General features: G+C 43.3%; 1 long non-coding RNA gene across 1 annotated transcript; it reads left to right on the forward strand.

Moving 5' to 3' along the window:
* The first annotated feature begins 1,500 nt into the window (after positions 1-1,500).
* On the forward strand, positions 1,501-6,755 carry LOC128402897 (uncharacterized). The gene is made up of 2 exons (XR_008327801.1): positions 1,501-1,597; positions 6,533-6,755. It is a non-coding gene; the product is annotated as an uncharacterized LOC128402897 (long non-coding RNA).
* The last annotated feature ends 17,099 nt before the right edge of the window (positions 6,756-23,854 follow it).

Below are 23,854 nucleotides of genomic sequence, written 5' to 3' on the forward strand. Positions count from 1 at the left end.
GTTACTAGAGCCAAGAGCTCATAGCTGGAGCTTCAAAACGGCACCATATTAAATAGCACCAGGCAGCTGAGCAAAGGCCAAGTCACTGCCTTGTAGCAGGCACTGAAATCAGTCAGCGTCAGACCAAGCAACTGCAGGACTGCAAAGGCCTTTACTACAGTTTTAAGAAACTTTGGGGAATGGGGCTCAAAGGGCCACAACAAGTTGATCTAAGTTACTAAAATGAGTCTAAAACAAATGACAAATTCTGTAAAAAGTTGACTTCAGAAACTTGGGTCAAATAATAAATATGAACCTTTAAATTCAACTCAGATCCAAAAGCTTTTGAACTTCAAGACTGTGACATATGGATATTGTAAAATTCAAAACGTTAGAGGATTACATTTTGACGTTTTGAACGCACAGAAGCACTGACAGCCAACAGTCTGATGGTCTTGAAACTTTGAAACACAGTGATTCAGAACTTCAAAACTATTGGCCAAGAGTGCCAGTCAACAATTGACATGGGAAATCATATACTTAGAGCTGTACTAGCCATTAGGCTAAGTACTACTGTATACTCAAAAGGAGTAAAATCAGGATGCTTCTGCTATAGAGCATCGGTCTCTGTGAATGCCTGTGAGGCAAAAGGGAATCTATTGTGCAACCTGGGCTCATCTCAGAGAAGAGCAATGTCCATAATAACCACTTCCAGGTATCATATTCACATCTTGGAGACTGGGAAATTGAGCCATGGGAAGGAGCCCTATCAGTTTGTGACCAATGTGGTTCCTCTGAAATTTCAGGATTGCCATGCAACATGGAATCAGCTCTCTCACACCCTATTCTGCTAATGTATGAATCATCTCTGTGTTTAGGACTTGAAGGTGTGTTTAGGCAGTGAGAGGTGTGAAAGGGGCAAGTGTGGTAGCAGTAAGTAAGGCCCTTGTAACTGTCTTCTGAGGCTTCCTATCACTGTAGCCCTAATTAGCCTCTGCATGAACATACCCTGAAGTCATAAGCACATACCATGGAGATGATTTGTCCAACAAAACTGCAAACAGCAGATTACCTCAATTCCCAGCTCCGTGTGTTGTTGGATTGTTGCTTTTAAATAAGACATCAGCTTATGACATAATGAGTTTGATGCAAAAAAACAACAACCCCCCCAAAAAAACTTTACACCACAAAACATTTGCCCCAAAGCAAAATAGGCTGCACCAATGTTCACCATACTTTAAACATGGAATATTTTAATTGGATCTCGTCTTCTCACTCACATCATTCTGTCCAATCAGGGACTGCAAAGTCAATGTGGTAACATCACCACACTATGTAACCAGGAAGATTTGCCTCCATGAGTCTGTTGCCTTCAGTTTAGAATGATGGCAATGCTTCCAGCCTTCACTCTGAATTGTTTTTATTATGACACCATGTAGCCAATCAGATTTCATTATGAGATTGTGTCACAAAACCAATTCAGAGTGAGCATTACCCCCATTCTGCTTTAGGGGTGGGGCTACAGTGCAGCTCCCTTAAGGTGAACACTTCATCCCTGAATGCAGCCCTCTAAAATAATCGACAGGAGATTCAGTTTACAAAGGCAAGCATGGACTTGGTAAACCCTTCACTAATTTTAGCTCAGTTTTTTTTTAAAAAAATCTCTATAGCTGTAATGCTTATTACATGAAAGACTATTTTTTATACTATTTTTAAAGCTTTTTTGAGAAAGCACTTCTGTGCTGTTTCCTCAGCATGCTGTGCTATGGATTCTTAATGGTGATATGCACCACTCAATGGATTCTTCCTTGTAATTCATGTTTGCTATTTTGTGTGTACCCGATAACTCTGTAGCTGAAGTTGTCTTGGGAGAGCCCCTGAGTGGAGAGCTATTTCTGGTAGGGAGCAGGAAACAAGCTCCCTACAGCTGGTCCTTCATTGGCTGAAGGTGTATTTTTTGCCACAGTCTTCTTATTGGGAGGCAGAAGTTGTAGCCTCTTAATGGTCTTTGGTTCCCTGGCAGACCACAGAGATCAGAGCTAAACACAGAGGAGGAGGGGCAGGGAAATTTAGCAACCTTAATGACATGGGCAATATGGGGTCAATTAGCCCTGATTCTGGGTTGGCAAATGCCAGGAGTGGTATTTTTTCAAGCTTGAAGGCCAAATTCCCTTCTGGACAACTGTGTGAGTACAGTGGTGGGCATAGGCAGAAGGTTTTTCTTAAAGACTTTGTACAGTAGGTTAGTGTATAAACACAACTCTCTATCCTCGCCCCAGACCAGTAAGAGGCATTATCAGGACAACTTCAAGCCAGGTAAATGCTCTGGGGGTGTGAAACAGGCACACTGAGGTGTGGCCTGGAAAGAGCTCTGAGAGCCAGATAGGGAAGCATTTGGATCTGGGCTTGAGGTTCCCCACCCCTGGCATAAGAAATGGGAAATATCACAGGTTTGCTTTTCCATATTCCATTCCTTGGCCTCACTCCCACCTATGGGGAAAAGCCTGGAATATTTGCCCACGACATCCCTGTTGACTTTATTTACCTAAGCGAAGATTCCCTGGAACTCTTTGTGTGTCCGATTGCTCCTTAATGGGGAATGATAGCTTGAAAAGCTGGAATCAAGAAGAGCAGGGCAGGGAAGGGAAGGGGAATGTCTTAATGCTGATGATACAACGTCAAATAAAACAGAAAAGAACAGAGGCAGTAAGGACTGCAGATGGTTAACATTTTTATTTGCCTTCCCTCACTCCCCCTGGAAGTATTGTTTTTATCCTGCTGTTAAATCTTCCCAGACTTTAGTTCCTGTTTGATCTGAAGAAGAAAAAGTTGCCACCATCACCGCTTTGGTGAGAGTGGGAGCTGCAAAGACATGGGTAGGATTAAGTAGCAAAGTGTCCTGTTCCTGTGTAGGGTCATTAATCCATGAAGAGAGAGAGAGAATTTGCAAGACATTTGGAAGGTTTTGTGTTTGCCAGCACTTTTATTTGAAATATGTCTCTTTTATTTTGTAAATGATGTTCCCACCCAGAGGCCTGACACTGTCAAGTTTGAGAGATTTGGCTTGGCATGAATCGTGTGGCCAGATCATACGGTTTCAGTTGCTCTGAAAGAACCCAAAAATGCCATTTAGGAATATTAATCGTCTAAGCTGCTCCCAAAGGATTGTGTTGCATAAATAGACACAGGCTGTGATCTGGGCTACAAAGCTTCGGCAGAGAGACCGTTCCTTCCACCCCCTTCCTACTTCACAGCACCATTAGTTTGTGCTATAGGGTGCTTCAGAGGTACTGCTCCTGCTTTTCTCTCACTAGAAACAGAAGAACCATAGAACTCTAGAGTTGGAAGGGACCTTGAAGATCATCTCTAGTCCAAAGCCCTGCAATGCAGGAATTTGCAGCTGCCCTGTACATGGATAGAACTTTCAACCTTGGCATCATCAACACAACACTCTAACCAAATGCATACTTAAATTAGTATGAAAGAATCTCTGTCCCCCCCCCATATTAACCTTTAGTTTACCAGACTCTGGAGTTCTGATCCTGAACCATTGCAGTACGGTGGCTTCACCCCTTTACTGCTTTGATGCTTCTGCAACATCACAACAGCATCAAACATTGTATCATGTTGCTCTAACTCCTTATGCATAGTAAGGTTAATATGAGTAGAGCCCCTGCTCAAGGTTTCGTCAGTGCCTCCTCCAGGTTATCTGTGGCCAGATTGTGTTTCTATTAGCCAAAGCACAGGTTAGTCTCCCTTCTTCAAATAAATGGCTTATTGTGTGATACATGGTGTTGCATCCCATAACAATGCCTGGAAATGTCTGGGTGGGATAGATGCTCAGGTGTCCATAGCTTGCACTATGCAGGGATTCCTCCCCACTCCCAGGACAGAGATGCTTGTGAAACTGCATGGTAGTGGAGGAAGTGGTTACATCCTCTGTTGCTTATGGTTTGTCTCGCTTGCTTAAGCCACCTGGAGCTAATTCCTTGAACTAATTCTTTCACGAGCTCCCATGCTTTCCCCTTGTGCTGCACCGTGACAATCTGAACTGAATATCGAGGCAGGGCTATTGGGTGGACGGTCCTGTCGCAAAGCAAACACATGAAGCAGGTGAGCTTTTTGATGGACACAGACCCAATAGTTGTGAAGAGGAGGGAATTTTGTAGGTTTCTTTGATAGCTTATTTATTACACATAAATAAGGAGGTATTGCTGGTTTGGTTCCAGATCCCTACAATAAAGCGAATATCGGAATAAAGCAAGTCACACTTTTTTCTTCTTCTTCTAGTGCATAGAAAAGTTATGTTTACAATATATTGTGGTCAATTAAGTGTACAATAGCACAGTGTTGTTGTTGTTTTTTAAAAAAACAATGTGCATGCCTTAATTAAAAAAGACAAACACTTTATTGCTTAAAAAATGCTAACCATCTTTGGAGCCTTCAGCAAGTTTGCAAGGAAAACAGGGAGGGGAGGTGTTGCATGCTTGAGCATCACACCAGGCATGGCCTCCCTAAGCTTCCCAGGCTTTGGGAAAGAGACGTTAGGCCTCTAATAGGATGCTGCAGCTCCCCTGCCTCCTTCCCAAACAGAGCCGTCTTTCCCATACGGTTTAGTGGTTCATTGTGCCAGGGCACCAGCCTCTCAGGGGCGCCCCAGCCAGTGGGGGAGCTGCACAACTTTGCCGGTGGCCTCCCCTTTCCCTGCACGCCCGCCAGCTGCATCCCGCAAACCATATGGCTGGTGGGCGTGCAGCTTGCCTCCCAAGCCTCCGTGGGAGGAGAATGATTCCCACAGAGGCTTAGGATGGAAGCTGTGGCCCGCCAACTGTATGGCTGGCGGGTATGCAGCTTCCTTCCCAAGCCTCTGTGGTAATTTGGGGGTGCTGAGTGGATATTTGCACCCTGGCACCACATCTGCTAAAGATGGCCTGGTTCCCAAAGTCAGATAGGCTTAGGGAAGGTGGCAGGAGGGCACTGGGACCCCATCAGAGCACTGTGCCTCCCTCCCTAAGCAGGTAGAAGCTTCCTGGGTTTTGGGATGGAGGAGCCAGGCTTTAATACTGGGAACATTTAGAGGACTAGCTTAGTGCTTTTAGTCCACTGACAGCATATAAGGCAATGGCCCATCTGGTCCAGCATTCTGTTCTCAGTGGCTGACCATATCCCTGTGGGATGCCTAAAAGCAGGCCCTGATTGCAGCAGCACTCTCCCCAACAAATTCTTGGGTCAAGCATCTTGGATTTTTTGCCTTTGAGAAAAAAAGAGGGGCATTTGTTTATGTATTGTATGTGCATGTGCCCATTAGATCACATAGCCATAAGCTTAAGGTATATTACAGGTTGAACAATCTTCACATCCTAAGTTAGTTAAAAGGCACATTTGGACATAGAGATCATTTGGTGCTCAAATCAAGGTACCCTCAGGACAGCCTTTTGCGAGACAAAGTAAAAATGGATTGAGGTATATTGTTCTGTACAGGGTTTATTTTTAAAAATGGGAAATTTGGAAAAATGCCTCGTTTCAATTTATATTCCCTTTGTGATCCATCAAGGAGGATTCATCCCTTATTCAAATGACTAGTCAATATGTTAGTCGGATCAAATGCCATTAATAAGATACTAAAAATGCTTCTGAGGAACAAGGGGATTTCTTTAACAAGTCATAAAGTGCTTTTTAATCCATTTCTGACTTGTTAAATTCCCACAGATTGTTCTATCATGATGCAGTTTCAATGACAGTCGGTGTGAGGGGAGGAAAAAAGAGAAGGGGTTGAGTTTAAAACAAGGACAGCCTGCAGATAACATCTTTTCTCTCCCAGACTCCCAAACCCTTCGGTCACACCATTTCAGGTGGAGTGATTTTATTGACCTGGCCCCAGTGCAAGCAAAATACGTTCCCTTTAAAGTTCCGCAGGGCCGCATATGGGATGTGTTGTGCAACAGTGTGTCCAGTTAACAACAGTGCTGATCTTCCCAACCCAGGATAGCGGAAGTCCCAGGGATATTCACAGGAATTGCTTGCACTCTGTCCTCCAAATCTGGCTTGTAACAGTGTCAAGGACTGGAACTCAGCTCTCCCAGAGAATACAGAAGAGGCAGTCAGCAGCAATCCCTATTGGCATCTGAGACTGAAAGGGCCAGGAGCTCTTTTGACAGGGGGAGAAATCAGGAGCACCGCTTGAAGAACAGAGAGTGGGCACTCCTCTCCATTCCTGTCAATTATGATTATGATGGCTGTGATAGCAAAGTGCAACCTCCATAGTTAGGTGCAGTATACCTCTAAATGGTAGCTGCTAGGCACAAACCAAAGGAAATGGCTGTGGCCTTCATGCCCTGCATCCAGGGCTTGCTGGATGCTCCTGGCTGACCACTTTTGGCCACAAGATGCCAGACTAGATGAACCTTTATGTGCTCTTCTTACTTTCTTTGTTTTAGACCACAAGAGATTATTCCTCAGGGACACTTACATCTCTCCAGTTATTATAAGACTAACCCCTGCCCCACAAAACATACACACAACTTTGTTTTGCTTTTCTTTTTGTGAACAACAGGCTTTGAACCTCTCTGGGAATCTTCTCCAATACTGAAATATTTTCCTCCATCCCACCCACTGCCTCAAAACCTGATTTTATTTCGCTGGAAGAAAATGAGAAGTAGAATGCAGATGGGATGGTGAAGATTCATACCCTCTTGGTCTTCAAAGTTTGTGCCTGTAGATTGCTTAGCTAAACTTCCAGCCTTTACAAGAATGTTTAAACTAGAAGTTTCTCAGTATTGTTTCTCTGAATTCCTTCAACTGTATTTTTTTAAAAGTGCGGTGGGTCACTGACTTGAGATTGAGGATCAACTGGAAGTGTAGTCATACTCCCTGTGCGTGAAAGTTTGGCCTGGGCATTGTGTAGAATTCCTTTTGACATTTTTTATCGGAGTCCTATAAAGTTGTCTTTGGAACTGGGACAACAGCGGCACAGGTAAACTTCCTCCATTTAAAAAAAGAAAAGAAAAGAAAGGGGGATCTGGGATTTAGTTCATGGGAACCAAGCCTAAGCAGATGTGAAAAGTTCAAATAAAGGAAGGCCAGATTAAATGCACTTTTGTGGTTCAAAAATCAAAACAGATGTTATTATTCAACCACAAAAAAATCTATGAACATTTTAAGTACCGTTAGGTGACTGACCATCTGAGATCCTTAGTTCCTACAATAATGAAGTCCTTTTAAAAAGATATAGCAGCTGAAGGAAATGTAGTTTGAATCACAACAAATATTTTTGCACTACTATAGTATCATTAATTCCAGGGCTCCGGATACTGGCCTGTAACATATAACCAGGGATAACCAGGGAAAAGCTGATACAGAGGAACTCAGGAAGCAGATTAATTATGTATCTTAAGATATGCAAAGCAATGTAGGAAATGACACACCCTCTTTATCGTCACCCCAAAAGTTTGTGATAAGAAAAAGGTTTAAACAGATAAACAAAAGAGTACGAACTCCCCCTTTTGCCAGCGGTAAAATGAATGCACATTAAGGGATGTATGTAATAGAGATGGAACCCTACAGGATTGGAAATCTATTTGATCTATTTTAAAGAGCTCTGTTAACTCCTTATTTGCCTTGATTAGGGCTGGAAATTTTACTGCTGAAGGGTAAAGCTCTTGCCTGTAGTGAAATTTGAGGTACGAAATGGTCTGAGTGTTTGGGGAAAATATGTTACCTATGAGCACCATCAGTTTAAAAAGGTGGCAGCCCTGTCCAAACCCCACACGGGTCTCACAAGGCTTAATCTCAACTAGGCTTCGCCTTGCAGCTTATTGTCATTTCCAGGATTCTGCCTTAGGAGCTGAAGAGTAATAATACAACTACTCTGGAGCATGTACAAAGTGCTTTCCTCTCACAGATGTACAGCAACAGCCAGCATATGCAAATGGATCGGGCAGCAGTGCTTGCCATGTAAGATAGCATTTATTTCAGGAAGGCAATAAAATACCCTTCTTCTTCTTTTTAAAGAAATTCATTAGAGACCAGTGCTGTAAACTTTATGGTGTGCCACTATAAAGCAGAGCAGAGCAGAGATTAAGTATGCCAAAATAAAGTTAGGATAATCCCATTCAGACAGTTCAAGGAGATAAGATTAACCCAAGCAGACATTTGGGGAATTCACTTTTTCTCCCATTCAGGGAAATGACTGGATCCTGACGAGTCATTCCAACAGGTGTTCTTGTGCTCTGATACTAGTAAATGAATATCTATTACCACATGAGAAATAAATGTTCATTCCTGTCATGGGCTGAGCTCAAATCCCATGAAAAACCAGATCAGCAGATCATCACCCAATAAATCAGACGTTTGGGTTTACGACAAACGACTCTTATACATGCCTTTCCCCCTCTGAACAACAAATGATTGGCAGTAGGTAGGGTTGCCCTATTTCAAAAAGTAAAAATCAGGATACCTCAAAAGTTGTTGAGCTTTTGGTATAAAAAATGCCCCCAAAGCAGCAATTTTTTTGATTGACTTGCCAAAGATCCAGGACAAAGCATCAGAAATCCCCCCTGGATTCCACCTACTGTATGGCAGCTCCATTGTCTTAACAGATGGGACAGAACCTGCAGATGTACTTCCAGATCCCTGAACTAGCACCTTCTTCATAGGGTATCTGGATAACAGGAATTCCTCCCGACAAACCTGCCAGTGTCATGCTTCCTTGAAGGAAGCCCTCCCTGGTGATCATTTATTTTTTTAAATTGTTTACACTTGTCACGTTAATATATGTCCCTGGTGAAGCTACAGAGAACTCTGGATGTTCTCCCAAACTGTTCACATTTAGCTAGTAGTTATGCATACTGTTGATGGATAAGGAATTATCTAAGTGACAAGGGATCTTGTTTCCAATCTTGTTGTCATTCTGTTAGGAATACCACAAACTTATCTCCTGGTTCATTAAATAGCAAGCACAACTATGGAGGACTCAGAGCTTGGGAAGTTCATTTTTTTAAAAAAAGAACTCATTCAAGATCAAGTTCATCATATCCTGAAACAATCCCGTTCACATTTGTCATTTTACAAAATGAACTAGTTTGGTTCATGTTCACTTCACAGTTCAATAAATTAATCCAAGTGATCAGGGCTGCCGGGGGGGTGGGGGTGGAGCTGGAGCAGCAATCAGCATTCAGAGAGAAAGAGAAGGCAGATACCCCACCCTTCACAATGGAGGTAGAGGGGACCTGCAACGGTTCAGGGTTTTTTGTCTGGAGTGGAAAGCAAAACAGGCTCTCTGCTCCTTTCCCCCCTTTTTTTTGCTGCTGCAGCTGCAGCAAACCAACCAAGCAGAAATTACAATGTGTCTCCCAGCAACTTTCAGCACTGTTAATGAACTACAGTTCCCAGAATTCATCTGTTGGTATCCTTCAGAAATTCTAACCACAGCACACTTCTTTTGACTCTCTATTTTTTGACCAACCCATTCCATTATTTCAGATTTTCACAATTTGTAGCACATGTACCTTCCACCCCACCCATTTTTCTTTTCCTTAATTTGCCCATTTTATGTATTTTCAACACAATGTTTCTTTCTTGCCTTAAGATCACTATTATGGCTATGCTCTTTCCACTGGCTGCCTTTTGTGTCTCTTCCATTCATTTCTGAAAGTAACTTTTGAAGGCTCTCCATAGTTTGTTCCCTTCTTATCTCCCCTTTTTGATTTCCCATCTAATCTGGACTCCTTCCTCATCTGATTCTCTCTCTTTCCTTTTAGTTAAGTCTAAGAAGATCTGCCATTGTGTCAAACATCTCTATCCTTCTTTCGCTGGCCTCTTCCTCTGCTGCGAATGATTTTCATGAGCACTTCTTTGACTCACTCTGTCTCTTTCATCTTTTGAATTAACATCTTAAAAAAGACAGTCCCCCCCCCCAAATCACTATATTTTCATGCGCTTTTGAAAAATTTTAATATATCTCATGACTAACTCTGCCCAGGTTGGTGAGCATGATCAGAGCATGGCAGTGCCTGCATTTCCTAAAGTTAGCAGTCGTGACCTGAAGTTGGTGCTGTGCACTCACAAGTCACACAAGATTGAGAAATGGGGTTGTTTTATGACCATATGTGGTCAGGTGAATGCCTGAACGTGGCTATAGTCTCAGCAAGATTGTATTAAAATAGCATCATCACTTGTTGGGGAAAGGACAATTTGAAGTTCTCTATTCCCTTTCCAATGATATCCTGCTTGCTGGCAATAATCTGACTGGGGCTGCACATGTGGAACCCTGGTTTTTTGTTGGCACCCGACTTGAGTGCGCCTTCGAGAGTGAAGGCAAACTGCTGGAGAATCACAATGCCTGCTGTGGCTGCAGAGACTGGTAAATTGTAGCCGTTGCCTTCTGCGTTTATGGAAGGGATTTTCAGCTTGGAAAAATAAGCACGGAAGAAGAAGAGTTTGGATTTGATATCCCGCTTTATCACTACCCTAAGGAGTCTCAAAGCGGCTAACATTCTCCTTTCCCTTCCTCCCCCACAACAAACACTCTGTGAGGTGAGTGGGGCTGAGAGACTTCAGAGAAGTGTGACTGGCCCAAGGTCACCCAGCAGCTGCAGGTGGAGGAGCAGAGACACGAACCCGGTTCCCCAGATTACGAGACTACCGCTTTTAACCACTACACCACACTGGAACATTCTATTGCACATTTTTTCATGGCCATAAAAAAGACAATGGATATTGCCTTGACTATGCAGTTTGGACTACTTCTACTGAAACTAGTGGTGTTCCGGCAAACAACATTCACACATCATGGGGCAACTGCACTTGTGTGTGGTGGCCAGGCCCCCTTTTGCTGACCTGCATACCAGTTGTGCTCCTGGCAGCCACATATTGGGCACACATCAGATGTCACCATATGCATGCACTGATGCACATGTGTAGAGGTTGTCCACCCAAGAGTGGGATCCTACAAGCCCGTCACACATTCTTTAGCATGTATGAGCAGTTGCTTATAGTGATTGGAGTTTATGAGCTAAGGAATGAGGTGAAGGCTGCAATCTGTATCCCACACACATTCACCTGAGTGAAGTCAATGGGTTATACTTCTGAGTAGAGATGCCTAGGATTGCATGGTAAAGCACCATAAGATTCTGGGGCCAACTTAAGTAGTTGGTCTATGTAATAAATATGTGTTATGAAGCAACTATGTGTTATGAACTATGCATTCATAACTATGTGTTATGAAGATTTCTGCAAACGTAACATGAAGGCTGGCAACATTAACCCTGCTGTGTGGGAATCCCTTGCAGACAACCACCACGGCCAGAGACAGCCAGCCAGGTCGTGCATCCACAGCAGGGATCAGCAGAGAAATGACCACTGGGAGGAGTGCAGAGAGATGAAACACCATAGTGCATCTGGATGCATTCATCTGCCCCGCCTGCAACCAAAAGGGTCTCTCCCGTATCAATCTCTACAGCCACAGCAGGAGCTGTAACTCTCCAACAGTTTGACTATACCTCCAATGGTGCACTCTTCCATTGTCTCTTGAGACAGACCAATACCAACAATAACAATAAGGTTGGGTGAGTTCAGCCTCCCCATCTGCATGTCATCAAATACTTCCCTGGTTTATAGATCAGTCTCTAAAGTAGGAGTAGGGAAACTGTGGCTCTCCAGAGGCTTTGAGACCGCAACTCCCATCTGTTGCACTCATGTCCTGCTTGTGGACTTCCCATAGGTGTCTTGTTGGCCATTGTGAGAACAGGATGCTAGACTAGATGGGCTCTTATGTTACTATCCCTGGGGTAGATGGGAGCTGGAAGCCAACAGTTTCTGCAGGTCAAAGGTTCTCACTCCTCCACTACATAAATGTTCCTCTTAAGGAAGGCAGGAAGGAACGAAGGAAGACCTTAAATATGTGATTGCTGCATAAGGATTCTTTGGTTCCTTCCACACCCCCACAGCTGAGTCAGTCTAATGAGGCACCATTGAGAATACCTAGGTCCGCTGATGGCGTCACTCAGGACGAAGAGAACATTTGAGGGCTGTAGGCCAGCTGTTAGCTAGTCAGGAAAGCTATGCAGGAGTAATACCATTTTTAAAAAAGAATCAGACCAGAATTGTGGAAGAAACTCAGATTTCCCTCTTTCCACTCAAGAGGGGAAAAAACGGCTTGCCAAAAATATCAGCATTAAATATTTGTGACAGCAACAACAAAAATGGCCAAGGGTGCCAACTAGGAAAGAGTACTCAGCTGCTAGGGAAAAAAGGGTTCTGTGTCCAGCTCAGAGATGGGAATGCTATTTGCTTTGAGAGCAGCAGGAACAACAACAAAATGAATATCCCCTGTGCCTCTTGCATCAGCCCGGGATGAAAATGCTTGATTGCATGAAACGTCGTCTGCTCCTAGTTAGAGGAATGCTGCAGACCAGCCCCAATGCAGTTGGCAAGCCAAATGCATTCACACACACACACACACACACACACACACACACGGCATGGCAAAAATGCACACAGCTGACCTGCTCAAGGGAGGCACAGCCGCCACCCTCTGCCACTTCAGATGACCCTCGTGGCAGGGCCCCAAGCTGCTAATCTTGACAGTTGAAAAACAACCCACTGGTGCTTCAAAAACAAAATGAAAACACTCATCGCCCACTCCCAGCCAATACTGAAAGGAAACCTGTTGTGGTTAAATGACTTGGTCAGTTCTTCGGGGATTTTCCAAAGTTTCCTATAAAAAGGAATCTGTGGGAAATGAACAATTGCATAATAGCTAACACATGCCAATTCATATAAGGGTATTATCTTTTATGGCATGTGGGTCTCAATTGTCCTTACTCTGGCAAATTGCTGTCTTGCAACACTTCTTCCTATTCAACTATTTACACAGTTTATTCCAACCCAAGCTTTCTTGTTGTTAAAGGCATTTGCCATCTGCATTAGGAAAACACAACAAAAGCAAGGCTCTGCTTATTGTTATTGTTGTTGTTTGGCATAATATAGTCTCATTTTTTTCACCTACCACGAAATATATTGAAATAAGAGATCTGTTGAAAATGGAAGGGCAGTTAAAGACTGAGAGGACTTAGGAGTTTTATATCTTATGAAAGCTGAAGACAAACACTGCTGCTGTGATCTTTCCATTCATCCCACTGGAGCTGCAAAGAGCTGTGAACCCTGCCAAAGAAATGGGGAAGATGTCCTAGCAAATAGATCCCACTGATTCCATGGCTTTAACAATTGTGGACTATTAAGTGTGTTGGCAAGGAGATGGCAAATGCACAATCCAGTTATAGAGCCTGTTCACATGTTTCTGTTCTAATGGTGAAAGGGAAAGCTGTTAAATGGATCACCCACCTGGAAAATAGTGAACTGACAATGGGCACCATATCATTAATGTGTGGGTGGATTGTGGGGGGAATGGTGTCGGACTTACATATAAGCTAAACAAGCTATAGCTTAGGGTCCCACTCTCTTGCACCCCCAATTCACTATTAATATACTTCTTAATTGTATTTCAGTTCAACAATTACTTTGATAAAATACATATTTTGTTATGTGCAAATGGCTTTACATACCTATTAGGTCCACAGATTACCATATAGCATATATTCAATACAAAAAACAGCGACAATTTGTTGTTGACAAAGGACAGCTGGACATATGAAGAGCCCCATTACCTTCAGTAGCTTAGGGCCTCATCAAACCTAAATCCGGCCCTGGGGGGGGGGGGAGCGGGAAGCAGGGTGAAAGAAAGAGGAAGGGCAGCAACACAGTGGTGCAGTATCTGCTTTGCACACAAAAGGTCTCCAGTTACAGCTGGGAAGGACCCCTGCCTGAAATCCAGGTAAGGTAAGACCATATTGAACTAGATGAACCAACAGTCTGACTCCACATAAGGCAGCTTCCCATTCCTAATGTGTTGGTGTAAATAAGCCAAAAGTGGGGCATCAGGTCATGCAAGGAGGTTGAGGAAATCTTTGCAGAGCACCTTCCCGCTGTGGGCACCTTAACTCAGCCAGAATATTACAGGAGGATGTTCTTTTTGTCAGTTGAGCTCGTTCCCTACCTAGAAAAGCAGAAGGAGAAGAGGCTGAAAGCATCACAAACAGCCACAGAAGCAAAAAAGAGAAAGGCGCAAACGTGCAGAATGGTGCCTGGAGAAAAAATTGTTAGTTCAAATGCACGGCCCAAAACATTTTGACAAAAAGTTCCCTCAGGGGAGATAGTTATAATTTTCTCATTCCTTGACAAACATCTGGGTGAACTACAACTCCAAGAAAGCACCTTTTTGAAATAAAGGAATTTGTAACTTATGCCCCTGAGGAGCAGATTTTGTCAAAATGCATCGTACAGTATCTATGAGCATATTCCTGTTCAGGCACTCCTTAGAGATTCGGCGTTTTCTTCTTTGACTTTTTTGCCTTGGAAAAAGGGGGCATATCATGACACTGGAAAGCATTTGATGAATGGATATGAGTTAGTGGCGGCTGGTGCCCATTGAGACTGGTAAGACAGAAAGCAGAGAGCTCAAAACTGGGTGCAGCCACAGCCAGTGACAAGCACAGCCAACCAACTCTACTTTGGTCTCCATTCTCCTCCCTGTTGAGCTCTACAAGTGCAACACTGAGACTTAGAAGGAGGAAGCTGGCAGCCAGTGCTAGTTAACTAGACTGGATATTACTAAAAAGGTAGGCAGGTGGTAGTGCAGAACTCCATTTGTTCTATTAATACAGAGTGAGCAATCAGAGTGAGCAAGAAGGCAGGTGACCCTACTTAGTCACCTTGAGCTTTGTGCAACTTTTGATACTATTAAATCATGGTATCCTTCTGGAACAGCTCTGGGAGGTGAGGGCTGGTGGTTCTGCTCCTACCTTTGGGGACATTCCCAGGGTGTAGTTATAAGGGATATTGCCCAGCAGTATGGGAGTTGCCCTGTGTGGTGTCCCTCTGAGCTACTTAATATTTCATTTGAAGCTGCTGGGAACTGCCATCCGTAGATTTGGAGTGAGGTGTCATCAATATGCAGATGATTCGCAGCTCTGGCTTTCCTTTCCACCTGAATCAGGTTCTAGCCCAGCTCTTAGAGGTGGCGATGGGCTGGATATTGCCTAATAAAGCTGAACTTTGGAGGCATTATGTGTTCTGAATTCTTGGGTCTGAGAGGGCTTATTCTGGACAGGGTTGTGTGCCCCTAGAAGGAGCTCCTGGATTGAACATTGAATGAAATGTTTTGATGTGTTTTAGGAGAGAGATCGTTCAGTAAGGTCCAACAGCTTGCTCCTATAATGATTAGATTACATGGGTAGGCAAACTAAGGCCCGGGGGCCGGATCTGGCCCAATCACCTTCTAAATTTGGCCTGCAGAAGCTCCAGGAATCAGTGTGTTTTTACATGAGTAGAATGTGTCCTTTTATATAAAATGCATCTCTGGGTTATTTGTGGGGCATAGGAATTCATTCATTTCCCCAAAAAAATATAGTCCGCCCCGCCCACAAGGTCTGAGGGACAGTGGACCAGCCCCCTGCTGAACAAGTTTGCTGACCCCTGGATTAGAAAGTTCAAACCAAATCAGTGTATCTGAATGTAATTATTGCAGTCATATTTTATGCCCTGCAAAAACTATTGTAATGTTATCAACAAAGCTGAAATAATTCTAATGTGCGCATGTGCACACCCACCCACCCACCCCTCTTTTAAAGGTAAATAGCGTTGTGCTTTCAGCATGCATATCTGATACCTAGGCACATTTAGTAGTTGATAACTTAAGAAAGCTCTCCTGGTTTTGATAGTCATCTCTGAAAGTGGATGCAACCCCTTCTTCCAAAAGATGGGCAGCCATTTTGGAAGGCAGGGAGCTGAACTGGTACATCCAGTTCACTGGGACACTTCCATTAGCAATATGTATTCTTCAGGTGAGATTGGAAACATGGCAGTGGCTGGAGCTCTTGCTAGAGCTCTGGAACAAAAACTGGGCCGAGGTGGATATTTTTTTGGCTCTGCAGATCTGGTTGGATTCCAATTCCCATCAGCCCCAGCCAGCAGGACCAATAGTAAGGGATGATTAGAGTTACAATCCAGCAACACTCAGAGGGCGACAGGTTCCCAATCCCAGCTGTAGGTGACAACATTAAAAGGCGGTGTGGGTGGGTGTTATTTCTTTTTTATGGACCTCCCACTACTGCTCCTAAGGTATGTAGCTTCCCCACCTGGACAAGATGAGGCACTTCAGCTCTCTTCTAAAAATAAATTGAAATTGCTCATTTGAAGATGATCACATGAAGATGATTGCTAGCTTGATAAATTGCCCAAACCAAGAGCTAGTGCATGTCATATCTCACACACACACACACACACACACACACACACACACACACACACACACACTATATGTATTCCCATTCCTTCTCTACATTCTATAATTCAGCATGAATTTACCATATGCATGCCATCATAATAATTATATCCTTTCATGATGCATCTATCCTTGTCGGAATAAACTTCCCAGCTGTGACCTAATTGTACTCGCAATCCTGAAACTACTTTCTAGAGAGTAGCCCCATTGACATTAATAGTTTTCTTCCAGAGTAAGTGGCCCATGGTGGCTGCCTGACTCACTGTCTTCTGTTTTCAAAACTGTGCTTAGTTGAAAGCAAGGAGTTCAGAATAATGTTTATTACCCATATTTTAGTCACTTGTCAATTTTCTAAAACACAAGCTGAAATATTTTAGAAATCACTTAGTAAATATAGCCCCAATTCCTTTGCTGTATTTCATGGGCTGCTATTTCCCTTTCAAAAACAGAGATTAGACGGTTCAGATTTAGAGAAGAAAATTGGAGCGCTAATCTGCAGGTATTTCTCTTCTCGATAGGACCACTAATGTCTAATCTGCACAAAGCAGGCCAAATTGTTGCAGTTTTCATTAAAGCTGAAAAGAATGATTTGCCAGGGATTTGAACTGGAGTGAGGCAACCACTCCAACCTGCCAGCGATTGTACCAACGTGTCTCGCATCTGTGCCAAAGAGCAAGCCAAAAAGCAACAATCACACCCCAGAAAAACTCATTGAAATGTTGAAATGATAACAGCAGAATGGATTGAAATCTCTAGGCAAAAAAAGTGTTGCTCCGTTGGAATATCATGGCCATGAACCAGCTGAAGGTGGGGACTGGGAAATTTAAAGGAGCATACAACCTTGGCAATAAGTTTGTAAATATTGTTACATGCCACCACAACTGCTGAGAGACCACAAGGGTTCAAAGCACCTACTCAGGTCTGGCTGCACTGGAGTGAGGGTCAGTGGAGACTGTGATATCTTCAGGATATGTGGTTATATTTACACATTTATACAGTGCTTTTCTTCTAGGAAAGTGCAGGTACTCACCATGAAGTTGTTGCAGTAAGGGCCACACTTTTAACCAGTGGTTTTCTTCTAGCAGCTGGGCTCCTAATACACACACACACACACACACACACACACACAACCTGTGTAGGTTGTGGACTTCTATTATATTTTTCTTTCTCTTTTTTTGCAGTTTTCACCTGGTTGGCTGCCATCTGCCTTCATGTAACCACAGCAATTCCTTCCAACAGAATCTTACTCACCTTTAGTGATTCCTTTGTTGTCGTATCTCTGAGAGCTAATGAAAAAAGAAAGAAAGAGATGGCCACATGGAAAGCATTGAAAAGGTAGATGCATACAGAGGTTGTCTGCATGGCTCATAACACATTTAAAAGGGTCTTACCCACCCCTGTATCATTTGCCTGCCAGAGCAGGAACCTTTGCCACCCACCGCATGGAGCACTGACAGGGGCAAGTGTTTGTTTGTCTGTTTGTTGTTGTTGTTGTTTTGGCACCTTCTGTGTGGCTCTCATCTCATTTAGAAGACTTCTTCTTGCACACAGCTTCCATGGGAGCTCAGCAGGCCACTTGTGAAAGGGCTACAGGGTGATGGGATAGCAAAAGAAGGAAACTTCTGCACATGGAAAAGCGCAAGGATGAATGTGATGTGTGAGTGGATTTTGCTGAAGAACACTGTCTGCCCTGAACATGAGTGGTAGCTGTCAAATAAACTGAAGCAATGATTTAATCGTATTTTTGTTCTAATGAAATAAATATAGGAATTATTTTTTTAAAAAATCAGTGAGATCCACACCCTGAATCTATTAGACAGTTCTCACTGCAGGTGATATAGGACTTATGTGAGACAGGAATAGTCTAATGCCAACACCACAGCATACTGATAGCATATTAAAATACTAGTACATACTAGTATTGGGATGCGGGTGGCGTTGTGGGTAAAAGCCTCAGCGCCTAGGGCTTGCCAATCGAAAGGTCGGCGGTTCGAATCCCCGTGGCGGGGTGCGCTCCTGCTGCTCGGTCCCAGCGCCTGCCAACCTAGCAGTTCGAAAGCACCCCCGGGTGCAAGTAGATAAATAGGGACCGTTTACTGGCGGGAAGGTAAACGGCGTTTCCGTGTGCTGCGCTGGCTCGCCAGATGCAGCTTTGTCACGCTGGCCACGTGACCCGGAAGTGTCTGCGGACAGCGCTGGCTCCCGGCCTATAGAGTGAGATGAGCGCACAACCCTAGAGTCTGGCAAGACTGGCCCGTACGGGCAGGGGTACCTTTACCTTTACCTTTACATACTAGTATCCGCTGACTACAAAAGGGTCTGTTCCACCAGCATAGTATACAACTTCCTATATCTTTTCCAACTTTCTGTTTCCCATTTTCTAGCTCATTTGACAGGACATGCTCATTGAACATGAGGTTTGACCTTGCATCCTTCTGTAATGTTGCTAAGTCGCCTTGCAATATCCAAACTAGCCCCAAAGTTGGGCATTGCAATTCCTGGAGTTTGAATGAATTTACATGTTCAGATGTTATTCCAGGGAGAGGAGCGTGACCCCGTGAAACCACCTCGCTCTTCATTACCTTGTGTAATTGCACTTGGCCTTCGTCTTCTGAAGAGCTCTAACTCTCCAAACAGACGAGGACCCCTCTTGAGGGGATGCTGCAGGGCACCGGAGCATCTCAGGTGCTGGCTGTTGGCTTAATAAAAGGATAGGATTTCCATTAACTTCAGGCAGGCTTAATGTATTGTTCTTGTAGTGAGACAGTCAGAATGAGTCAGGAGCCAACGAATACACTTTATAGACACAAATAATCGTAAATTTAGAATGTCACCTTTAGGCAAAGGCATTTTTATTATTGTTAGTGGAGCTGCTGAGTAGGTTTGATGTTTTATACTCCTGGGGACTAAATGTTCCAGAGTACCGAGGCCCTATCTTTATCAGGCTCACAAGAAGGGATCACAGCCAAACTTGCTTCCTATACTTCTCTATGATTGATAGCAGATGGCATGCTTTAAAATAAACCTATCCATTAGCAGTCCTCAGTGTTTTTACTCAAGGCATTTACAACTGTCTGAACCGGGGGGGGGGGGCGGCACACACACACACACACACACACACTTGCTCCACAAGTTCATTCCAGCCCACGACAGCTGTACAGGTGCAAATCTTTCATTAACTCTTAAACAGCAGTGAAATAAAAGTTACATTTTAATTTATGTGGGTGGAGGGGAATGTGCTACTCCAGGAATCAGGAGGGAGACGAGGGAACTCTGCTGTTCAATGAAATAGGATGGGCTCTTCTTTTCCTTTTTTTCCTTTTTTCCTTTTCCTTTTTTGCTTCACTTTTATCAACATTAAGCAATAATGTACTTTCCCTGCTAACCCCTACAGGTCATGTGGGAATTTTTCTATCCAGGTTTGTTTCTATGGAGGTAGTTTAAATGGCAAATTGACAACCTCAGAGGGATATTTAGAGGGAGACAGATGGGCAGACAAAGAGGAAAGGATTCTGCTCTCAGTGACAGAAGCAGGATTGCTCCCTATGCATCAGAACGCTGAAATCTGCCCATAAAAAGCAATTTCATTTTGGTTTAATAGACATGCGCGAGTCTGTGGTAGATTAGCCCTGTTCAAGACGAAAAAACATCAACTCCATTTCTGTATATGCTAATGCTGTGACAGGAAAAGCTTTAAAGTGTTGGTAACCAGTTTCCCCTTTTTAAATCTTGGTGAGAAACTTCACTAAAATATTAGTGCCTAAGAAAACTGTATCAGGCAGCGCATAAGAGTCATTAAACAAAAGATATCTGCCACTGACTAAATAAATTGCACCACTTTTAGAGGCAAAGCCACGTAGCTGACAGGGAGTCCTGAGAGACAAGGGCTCTTTCATTTAAAGGGATGTTCGAAAGACTAAGAGGTTAGGGGCTTTTGAGCTGGTAAATAAAATAACACAGCAAGGAAAGTTATATGAGCCATGCCATCTCATTAGTGGCTATCATGCCCACTGAAAAGATGAAAGAAAGGGACAAGTGGTGTTCTGAGGTAAAAAAGTTTTTTGGTTTTTTTAAATGGGACATTTTCAAATAAATCCAAATCAACAGAAGGCAGGGAGAGGAAAGAGATGTAAAATGTGCTCTCAGCGTTTTGTAACCGTGCAGGGTGGTTGGAGCTGCAAAAGGGATTTAGGAATATTAGATGCACATGTGGGGGGCACTGCTTATGACAGCTTAGCGGCTCGAAGTTTTAATTGCTGGGCACCTTGGGTGGCTCATCTGTGGTGCAAATATTTTCAAATACGACAAATACTTTTTAAAGCAATTTTTTTTAAAAAATATATATCACAAAATATGACAAAATGCTAGACGCCGCGGGGAAGAGAAGCTGGTGGCAGCAGCTGTCTGTCTAGAAGCAAGTGTGTGTGTGTGTGTGTAGAGCTATAGGGAGTGGGCAACTTTGAAGACATGCTAGTGATATGTCAAGAAAACATACAAAGAACAAAGACTGAGGGCAAATTTTAAATAAACAAATAAAACAACAAGATACAGCTCCTAGCTGGTCATGTAAATTCCAGCTGCTCTTAGTCAAAGACAAAGTGTTGACCCAACTCGTGTGGTACTAAATATGTCATTTAAGTAGGACAAATGCTAGCCGTTCATTCCTCGTCTGACCATTTTACAAGGGAGAAGAGGTATATAATTGGTCACTCACAGGAGCAGCTGAGATTTTTCTCAGAACGCTTTCGGAGAATTCAGAACCCTTTCGCCCACGCAGAGGACGAGCTTCTGCTGTGTGGAGTTCAAAGGAATAACATTCTTTTCAGCTGAAGCTCGGCTATTTGTAGATTGGGGTGATCTTCACATGTGCTCCAAACCAGTATGGGAGCACTTTGGCTTGGTGTGATGCTAAGGTTGCTGGTGTGCTTTTGGATCTTCTCAACCAAGCAGCTCTCTTCCTCTAGGTGGGTACCAAAAGCACACCCTGGAGACCTACCACTGACCAGATCACACAACATTTGCCTAGATGAATCCATGGTCCGGCAGCTTCTTATGGGAAAGGCACATATGGTTACATTAATCATATGTGCCCCCCTGTGATTTGGGATTGCAGCACATGGAAGTGATTCCCACATCATAAATGTAAGCAAGAAATGCATTTATGAGTTCAAAGTATTTGTAAGTCTGAAAGTTTTTGATGTCCAACTACATATTTAGGATTTAAGTTTGATATTCATTTATTTTGTTTTCAATATTTATATACCATAAAATGACAAATGTTTTCTGGGCGATTTACATATCTTAGCCACTTGTGTATACCTCTCTTTTTTCTTCTTACAGCCAAACATAGTTTCTTCAGAACTCAAGCTATCCTGCCTCACACTTCTGTCAAGCTGGCAAGCTGTCTTCTAAGCATGGTGCCTCTTCTTTATAAACCAAAATGTAAGCCATTCAACTAGCTTAGGTTTCAGATTTGTGTGTGTGGTCAGTGATTTTAAAATCTGAGGCCAGAGTGAATTAAACACAATTAAATTGGCCAATCGTTAACATGCTAGGTGAATCAGTGCAGAAACAGGTTGCGGAAAGAAGAATCTACTGCTTCCTTCACATGGATAATGTCTTCCTACCATAATTATATGTTTCTTCTTGGATTGTCTTTAAGGGAGATAATCCTGTGTCTCCTCTGCCCCCAAAAGGCTGGCATGATGAAGTCTTTGGGGGTAGCTGTCTCAGGATCTGAAGTAGCAACACTGATCCTTTGATCAAATTCTTCGAGACTTAAGACAACCAATTTATTTAGATAGATTCAGAAAGAGTTGGATGCCACAATTAGAGCAAGTCCAATGGAGGTGTCCAGGGAACTGCTTGTTCCATCTGTACTGGAGCTGTTTTGATTATTGCAGCCTGAGGTTGTGGACAAGCTGCTTGAGGAATCACAGACAACAACCCGCCCTCTATCTTGGCTTCTTAGAGCAAGCCATAGGGGGTGGGTCCAGGGAGAGATCAGTGCTTCACTGGAGAAGGGGGAAGTATCACCTCCTTGAAGGAGGTAGTGATGTGTCTTCTCCTTAGGAATAGCTCATTGGACCTAGAAATGATAAAAAGAATATTGCCCTGTGGTAGGGCAAAGTGATTGAGAATATGTCCAGCTTCAGGCATCCTTGGAGGAAGCTGACAACTTGGATCTATTCCAGTCCAACTTCAAGTCTTGTCATGGCAGTGACCACTGGCACAGCATGTCCAGAAACTCCTTCTGTATCCTCCCACTTTCACCTTTGCCCACTCAGTCCTTTCTCTCTGCCTAAGCAATCCTTGGCTCCCCCTTGCCTATTAACACCAGTGCTTCCAAACGGTAACGTTTTCTTTTGTCAGACCATTTGCATGTTCACTTGTATAACAGAATGTGAACTTCCAGAATGTCCAGAAAATATTTTCTCATAGGTTTGGTCTGTTTCCTCAGTAAACAGGTCATTTCCTGAGATACCTATCACAGACAAACCCGTGTGAGGTTTGAGAATGTTCTGTGAAATGGGAGGAAGCCAGCCGTGAGATGGAATTTGGGTTTCTAAACAGTGTTTCCAACGTATTCTGCTGCTTTATCTTTGAGTCAACACCCTGTCCTCCCCCCCCCCCCGTTCTTCAAGGACCTCAAGGTATTTTTACTTAACTGAACTAAATATTATATCAGCCTACATCACAATGCACATCATTTTGGATAAGGAAATAGGTTATGGTAGATGACAGCCTCAAAATCATGTTATTGTTTCAGCCAAGGGGTTACATCAACATATTCCATCAGTGTACAGTATAATACAGTGTTGTCCAAATATAAAGAACTATGGAGTTCTTCTCTTAGGGATGATTCATTGGCCTCATGTTTTATTATGTAGCTGTTCCTGACTCATGGCATCCTAGTCACAGGGGAAGGGCTGTGGCTCAGTGGCAGAGCAACTGCTTTGCATGCAGAAGGTCCTGGGTTCAATACCTGGCATGTCCAGGTAGGACTGTGAGTATGATTGAAACCCTGGAGAGCCATGGTTGCAGAAAGTACTGAGCAAGATGGACCAATTGTCTGACTCGGTAGAAGGCAGATTCCTATATTCCTGTATGCAGTAGGCAACATACGTCTCATTAGAGTGTTTGCACCTCACCATTAGCTAAACTTAATGTGAGTTAGCAGCAGCATTGTGCAACCACAATGCGGTTGACCATAGATCCGAAGATGCAACATGCTCATGTGTGAAGCAGCTGACACCTTGAGAATATATCACGAAGCTCTTACAAGAACTTTGTGAAAAGTGGCAAAAAATAAATAGAAAAGTTTTGTTTGTTACATTCAAATGCATATTCCTATAGTTACACAGTGCTAATTTATCCTCATGTCAGTAGCCCTGGAGTCACTTCAGTTGTAAAATGAGGAGGTCAGAGTTATTTATGAAGGCATAACCACGTCCACTCTATCCATCTGACAATCTATTGCTTTTTTGGGTTATTCATTATGCATATTAAGGCCCATTGAACCAAGTAGGTCTGATT

Source organism: Podarcis raffonei, chromosome 1 (assembly GCF_027172205.1).
Source record: "Podarcis raffonei isolate rPodRaf1 chromosome 1, rPodRaf1.pri, whole genome shotgun sequence".
NCBI classification, from domain to species: Eukaryota; Metazoa; Chordata; class Lepidosauria; order Squamata; family Lacertidae; genus Podarcis; species Podarcis raffonei.